This window comes from Anabrus simplex, chromosome 2, assembly GCF_040414725.1.
Source record: "Anabrus simplex isolate iqAnaSimp1 chromosome 2, ASM4041472v1, whole genome shotgun sequence".
In the NCBI taxonomy this organism is placed as follows: Eukaryota; Metazoa; Arthropoda; class Insecta; order Orthoptera; family Tettigoniidae; genus Anabrus; species Anabrus simplex.
In genome coordinates this window covers 609,200,670-609,209,438 of record NC_090266.1, presented here as the reverse complement: position 1 = coordinate 609,209,438, position 8,769 = coordinate 609,200,670, and positions in this window count along the sequence as shown.

Below are 8,769 nucleotides of genomic sequence, written 5' to 3'. Positions count from 1 at the left end.
CCCCAACCTGGAGGACCAGGGTATCACTCTTAGTCTAGATCATCGCCTTAGACCTGTCCGGCTTCGGTGGCCCTACCAGGAGCATAAGCTCTCGCTGGCATAACTCTAAGGATCATTTGAACACGCAAGCCTCCAAACACCCGGCAAAATGTATTTTGCCTTCATCAAGGTGGTTACACCTTCGGGAAGGATACAGGCCATTTAGCCTCCTGAATGTAATATATCTGCTATATCTTGAGTAAATCAAAGTTCAGCTTCAGCGGAATAACATTTCCTAAACCCGAACTGTCTTCTATCGAACCAGTTATTAATTTCCCAAACGTGTCTCATATAATCAGAAAGAATGCTTTCCCAAAGCTTAAATGCAACACACATCAAACTGACTGGCCTGTAATTTCCGGCTTTATGTTTATCATCATTTCCTTTATACATAGCCGGGCTGAGTGGCTCAAGACGGTTGAGGCGCTGGTCTTCTGACCCCAACTTGGCAGGTTCGATCCTGGCTCAGGTCGGTGGTATTTGATGGTGCTCAAATACGTCAGCCTCGTGTCGGTAGATTTCCTGGCACGTAAAAGAATTCCTGCGGGACTAAATTCAGGCATCTCAGCGTCTGCGAAAACCGTAAAAATGTAGTAGTTAGTGGGACGTGAAGCCAATAACATTATTATTTTTTATACACAAGGACTGCCATAGCAACTCTCCATTCATTAGATATAGTTCTTTCGTGCAAACAGTAATCAAATAAATATGCCCAATATGGTACTGCATCCCAACCCATTGCCTTCAGTATACCATCAGAAATCTTATCAATTCCAGATTATTATTGTAAATCGTATTGTAAATCAAGACATCAAAGCGGCTAGAAGAAATGAACAGTTCTGATACTGATGTCCGTCCTCATCAAGTGAAAAGTTGAGAGATAAAACTTCTAATGTTCCTTCTTTACATCAGACCAGTTCATAAAAAGGGCGTCTTCAAGATACTGTAGATACACTCTGCCTTCGTAAATTACAGAAAATCAGGGCTCCATACAATCAGAACGTTTAGCGGAGACAGAGCTTGATGACTGGAGTCAAAGTTTGGCCAGGCAATTCAAAAATATGAAGGCTTGGAGAGCTAGAGACCTCCAGGTGAATATACAGACACTTGCTTCCAGAGAAAGGGTAGCGTACGAAAAAATTATCTAGGAACGTTAACCCCAAACTCCGTCTGCCTATCAACCTCCTGATTGCCACACAACGCTGAACAAAATCAGGCTGGGAGCTACCTAACACCGCAATTTTCTGAGCTGCAACCAATCACCTGGGAAGAAGCTCACTGCCAGCAGAATATTTTCAACCTTTCACATCCTCCATTTGTTATCCTTCATCTGATTCAACATATTTACATGTTTGTGGTAATTCTCTCTTTGTGTTGGTTTGGTGCCCTTTACGGTAAAAAATACATCTTTCAATTTTTATTATACAATTTTGTAACAAGGTACGTTTCAATAAAATTGTTGGTATTCTGCATTGTTATCTTATTCAAATCCAGATCACACACGTTTTGCTTCTGCCGGAACTGGTCTTCTCGTACAGGTATAATTTTTTTCGAATCGCTGCTTTCACTTTATTGAGCAAAAGCCAGCTCAGATTTCGCTCCATCCTATAAGAGGTCCTGTTAGTGATACGCAACGCTCTCGCTCGAGACTGACGTCACAGATCTCGACACCGATTCTCCTGTGCTGCGAGTTGTGCGACTTCCCAGTAACTACAAGCGTGTATCATCAGCAGTTCTCATACCTATGGAAACGTGTGTTGCGATAAATTGTGTCAAAAGCCTAGGAAATTACTGCATGTTGAACTGTGAGCCCCTTAATGCCATTAACGAAAGTGAAAACAGAAATCCGGTATCTTAAACTCTTCACGACTTATTTGAGGCGGACACCTTAGCTGAATAACCTTGTATAATTTGCGAATAACTGTAGGTAGGATGTACACCTACCTGGATACTATATGCGTGCATTAATCGAACTTGAGACGGGGCAAGATGTGCTTTGCTGCATATGCAGCAAACATTACACATGAGTAGAACGTGTAATCTAAAATGCCCGAGTTTGCTCCAATTCCTTCGACAGGGGCGATGGGCAACGCTCTCGAGACAGATTCTTTTGTGCTGTGAGTTGTGCTACGTCCCAGTAACTACAAGCGTATAACATCAGCAGTTCTCATATGGAAACGTGTGCGCCGAAAATTTTTCTCATAAGCCTAGGAAAGTACTGTATGTTGAACTAGGAGCTCCTTCATACCATTAACGAATGTGAAAACAAAATGTCAGTATCTTAAACGGTTCACGAGTTTTTTCAGGTGGATATCTTAGCCGAATAACCATGTATAATATTTGAATAACTGTAGATAGCACGTACACTCGAAATCTTTAGTATCTCGTGACCAGAAATATTAATTTCAGGCAAGAAATCAGTACAGCCCTCAGAACCACCCAGTACCTGCTTACAGACTCTCTCTCATTGATCACATCCATTAGACGCGTTAACACATGCGCACATCTGAAGAGTGAGGGGAGGTGGAGGAAACGAAGTACGAGGACATCTAGCATGAACGAAACACACGCGCAGGGGAAGGTACTTGCTTCCCCGCCTGCCCACACGTCCCACTGGTTTGACAATGAAGGGAGAGGGGAATGAGGGGAAAACCACACGGCTCCTTCAAGGCAACAGACGTAATGTGTATGTCAACTCACTGAGGGTCAAATTCTCCAGTTTCTTTGTAACTCTTGTGTGCGAAATCTGGCTGAAATGTTAAAGGTCTCGATTATTACTTCGTTATCAAAATAATGGCATCGCGCTCAACCACTGTAAGAAAGAATGACCCTTATTTTCGTCAATATAGGCCCTGTTAAATATCACTACTACTAAATAATAATAATAGAAATAATGTTTATCCTCAAAAAACATAGTAAAAATAACCTAGCAACCTAGCATTATATAATTATGATTATCAGAGACGCGAGGGCATTTGGAAAACCGTTCCTATGAAATTATTTTCAGCGCTGATATAACAATTAAATGCCATATATTGAGGTGGGGTTACATCGTGCACACTTCATCGCAATTAAATTACAGTTAATTAATTGTTTTCCTTGATTAAGGAAAGCTAGTATAGCTAGAGTGTTTAACTATAGAAACATCTTAATCATTTCCCAAAAGAATGGAGTTGAGAGTGACCTCCGAGTGCGCAACGTCGCAAGCCACACCTCCTACAAGACGAACACATGGGACGTTGCTTTGGTTACTTCTTCATCCTCAGGGTTGGTCAAAATCTTCACCTAAACGTTACCAGTTTTCTTTTACACCCGGAATTCTTGTGATCGCGATTGTACACCTACCTGGAAACAATTCCTTACAATGTTATCGAGTATACGCGTCATAATTTGGTACTTCGCTATATGGTGGTGCGGTGTGTAATTGTGTCTAATTGTAAGCGACACTTTAAGACGATGTTCGAAACGCAACTTAAGTCGTGGATGTCGGTTATTTTGAGGAGATATCACCTAACACAGCCCGCTGTGTGTTTTGTTTAGAAGTAAAATACATCGGTATACATACTTCTGGGATGATACGGAACTTAAAAACACACATTATTAATGAAGGTGAATCGTCACCGAGCACCTCCGGCCCGGTCTGCATCACAAGAAGCTACCTCGTCAACAGCAATTGCGAGGTATCCAGGTAAGTGTAGTGTACATCCTATCTACCGTTATTAACAAATTATAAGGGTTACTCAGCTAAGATGTCCACCTCAAATAACTCGTGAACCGTTTAAGATACTGACATTCTGATTTCACTTTCGTTAACGATATTAAGGGGTCCATAGTTGCAACATGTAGTACTTTCCCAGCCTTTTGACAAAATTTATCGGCACACACGTTTCCAAATGAGAACTGCTGATGATGGTATAATGTCACGCTTACGCTTGTAGTTACTGGGACTTCGCACAGCTCGCAGCACAGGAGAATCGGTCTCGAAAGTGTTGCCCATCACCCCTGTCGAAAGAATTGGAGCAAACACGAGCATTTTAGATTACACGTTCCACTCATGTGTAATAGTGGTTGCATATGCAGCAAGGCGCATCTTGCCCCGTCTCGAGTTCAAATAATGCACGCCTGTAGTATCCAACTAGGTGTACCTACAGTAACCGTCGATTTCTGTACTTAGCCTACTCATTCGTGTACTTACCGCTGCAAACGATGTCGGAATGCGTATCGTTCATAATTATCATTAGAGACGGATTTCCATGCAAATGCATCTTTTTAAATAAGCTACTTACACTTCTCAAACTTCGCAAATATTCGTTTTATGACTTATCGATTCCAAATAACCGTTCTTTTTTCCGTGCATGTTTGCATATTTTGGCCTTTTTGGGAGAAAATGCACGCATATATTTGGACGTTTATATTGCATAATATGGCCTTTCTTCTGACTTTGGCTCATATATAATTTTAAGTTGCATGATAGTGTCTTTTATAAATGTTGGTTTGCAGAATTTGGAACTGTTTTCCCACGTTATGTCTATTATTCAGATACGGAGAGAAATAGAATGTAGTCATGGCATCCAACCTGACAACCAAAGTTGGTACATGCCATACAGATCCTATAATCCAATTAGCCAAGCACTTTCTTATCTATTGCTTGAGTAAACGTTGACGTAAGCCGTAATTCATAGAAATAAGGTATCCCAGTATAAATTGCTATAAATTGAACCGTAAATTGAGAATTACTCAATGACGGCTCATTATTTTCGCCTATGTTAGACGAACAAAACAAAACTTGTATCGCACGTCTGTAACGCAGCGTTACTGAGATAATGCCTTACAAACCTTGGTTTTGCACCGAACCCTCTTCCGTTGTTAACCTGGAATTTCCTACCCGGAACTCTCACTCGTCACACGTCTCAGGCCAAAATGATTGAAACAAAGAAGGCAATTGGGAAGCAGCACGCATGCACACTGCAGTTTTGTGTTGGACTATTGTGAAATGTTGTCATGCCGCCTGTTGGAAGTGTAAGAAGAGATCTCGTCTCTAAATGGATTGAAGGAAAGGAATTCCTAAGAACGAATGGCAATGTAGTTTATTGGATAGTTGCAATAAAGATGGAAGTACAGGTGCTTTCTTTTACTCACATTTAATAGTTTATTTTCTTTTAAATATTTATAATAGCACCTTCTTCTAGGCAGTGACCCACTTTATTTAAATATTACTGTTTCTGGAAAATCCACACGTAAAAAGAGCGACACATGATTCGTTCGCAGATTAAATGTTCAAAAACGTTTCAGCTTGATCAACATATAAGTTACGTTTCACACACAGCACAAATGAAACAATTAAAGGAAACCAAAATGGAATGTGTCCAAACATTTATTACCACAACACCAGCTAAGCCAGGCCCAAAGCCATTTTTATGGATTTATGTGATGCTCTAGAGGGGGGAAAATACCGCTTGAAAAACTAGCAAATCCCGTATCGAAATCATTTTTAGAGAGGTGTACGAAACATGATACCCCAGACCCAACAACCTTAAGGAAATAAGTCTTCCAATATCATATGCACAGGTACAGAAAAACAGATTTTTATTAATTTATTTATGCTACATTTTAAACGATCTTCAATTAATATTATTTGGAAATGTGGAAATCATGTTTGAAAAGAGGTAACTTCAAACTTACTTTGTTTTACATGAATATTATTTTATGACTTCGCAAGTAGGTTTTAGGTGAAATTCGAAACGACTTAGGAGACTCAAACATATAGGCTACCGTGGACGAAACTACGGACTCAGCAGGTCGATATGTTGCCAATTTGATAGTTGCAAAGTTAAGTGAGAATGGACCTGGTCAAGGTCATCTTGTGTGGTGAAAAGTAGTGATGGGCAACGTTCTCGCTCGAGACTGACGTCGCAGATCTCGAGACTATCGCGAGAATCCCGAGACCGATCCTCCTGTAGCGCAAGCTGTGCGACGTACCAGTAACTACGATTGTAAACTTGATAGTATATCATAGGCAGTTTTTGCGTGAAATAACGTTCTCTTATGAAAACGTGTGAGCCAATACATTTTGTCAAAAGCCTGGAAAAGTACTGCATGTTCAACTATGAACCCCTTAATACCATTAACTAAAGTGGAAACAGAATGTCAGTATCTTATTTGGGGTGGACATCTTAGGTGAATAACAATGCATAATTTGAGAATAACTGTAGATAGGATGTACACCTACTTGGATACTAGAGGCGTGCATTATTCGAACCTGAGGCGGGGGAAGATGTGCTTTGCTACATACGCAACCCCAATTACACATGAGTGGAACGTGTAACAGGGGTGATGGGCAACGCTCTCGAGACCGATTCTCCTGTGCGGCGAGCACACTACGAGTGTAAGCTTGATAGTTATCAGCAGTTCTCACATGGAAACGTGTGTGACGATAAATTTTGTCAAAATCCTATGAAAGTACTGCATGTTGAACTATGAGCTCCTTACCATTAACGAAAGTGAATACAGAATGGCAGTATCTTAAACTGTTCACGAGTTATGTCAGGTGACCTCTTAGCTTAATAACCCGTATAATTTGTTAATAATTGTTATTAGGATGTAATCCTACCTGGATGCCTCATAATCGTTGTCGGCAGGGTAGTTTCTTATGATTCAGGCTGGGCCGGAGGTGTTCTGTGACGATTCCTCTTCATTGATATTATGCTTTTGTAAGTGCCGGATCATCCCAGAAGTATTTTAGTTCTTTTGAATAAGCAACACAGTGGGCTGTGCTATGTGACGTTTCTTAAAAATAACCGACATCCACGACTTACGTTGCGTTTCGGACATCGCGTTCAAGTTGTCGCGTACAATTCGACACAGTTCACATTGCACCGTCATATATCGAAGTACCTACCTAATTGATGACGCGAATACTCTATAGCAAATTAGACTGCACATTCTACTCATACGTAATGGTGGTTGCGTATGCAGCAAGGCGCATCTTGCCTCGTCTCGAGTTCGAATAATGCATGCTTCTAGTATCTAGTTACGTGTGCCTACAGTAGCCGTCAGGTTCTGTACTTAAACCACTTATTCGTGCACCTACTAGTGCATACAATGCCCGAATGCGTATCCTTTATAATTATGTTATACTGCGTCAAAATAGACCTTGGTATAAATGAAAGCCCTAGTCGCTTGTTGACATGTATTTACGAAAACGAGAAGGCCCGTGGTTGGCTATTCGCATATTCGGAACAAACAACATTCAGCTCCGACTACCTGCAGGCCTACGACACGCTGCTCGCCGCACATTGTGGGGACAACGCTCTCGAAATTTCTCGCGGGAAATAATGCCTGCGCTAGTCTCGAGACCTCGTCTCACACTGCCCATCACTAGTGAAAAGTTCTATAAAAAGCAAACCATTCTTCAACTACAAACTTCTTCGAATGTTTCAAGAGGGACTGAAAATGTAACCATGTTGAACTGAATTTTGATAGTGCATATTTTCCACTTTTATTGTGCATGTTTTGCTATATGATAGTGTATGAGTGCATGCATATTTTGAGATTTGATAGAGCATGGAAATCCAGGCTCTAATTATTGTTATACTGCGTCAAAATGGACCTCGGTAGAAATTAACGCCCTAGTCGTTTGTCGACATGTATTTACGAAATGGAAAAGGCCCGTGGTTGGCTATTCGCATACTTGACACAAACAACATTCTGCTCCGACTACGACACGCGGCTCGCCGCACAATGCGGGGACAACGCTCTCGAGATTTCTCTCCGAAATATTGCCTGCGCTAGTCTCGATAAATCCCGAGAAATCTCGAGACCTAGTCTCAAACTGCCCATCACTACAATGAAAAGTGTATCGACAGGTACTCTCCCACAGAATCTTTCTATCATATATATAAGTCCACTTCCCATCACTAAAGAAAGGAAAAAAGGATTAAATAGACATGTGCAAGTATCTGAACCTTGAATACAGGAATTTTTACTAAAATCTCCTCTCTGAAGACTACTATTGCTGTTTTGACTTCGTGGAGCGTTGTATACCTTGAAATGGCTTCATTCCTTCATTTTGTTTAGTTTTCTTGTCAATTTCTAATGACAGTTTAATGGCTTAATAGTCCACACTATCTGATTATTACATTTCAGTTAGACTCTCTGTTTGAAGTATGATGATATTTTCAATTATTTTCAAAGCAATGTCAATAATTATACCAGATATATTCAACATTAACAGATAAATATAGTGTAATGTGTGTTATGTTAATGTAATAATTGTATTTGCTGTGTAACTAAGTACATTTGCAATTTCTGATATTATGTTCACTTGTGTTGTGTTTGATATGGAACAACACTGTACAGCATTGTTCCACTATACTGAGATTTCAAAAAGATGTTGCACTGTTAATGGAGCAGCATTATGGCATCTGGCAGTTGAACAAGATTTGCTGTTCATCAATAATTATGCTTAACTGTTTTCAAGTCAAAAATTAATATATGTGCGATGAAGAATTGTTTTTCTTTGTTCCTGTAAATTTTGATAAAATTGCCATACAGCATTTTCAGTGGCATGCTTCAATTATGAATGAACAAGTGACCATTATCCTCCTTATATAGATAAAAGAGATGTCTTCTACCCCCACCAGTTGATCATGGCATCATATCTTGAACATACTCTATTACCATAGTGTAATGTGTTTAAATATAACTATTTCATCAAGGTAGTCAAACACA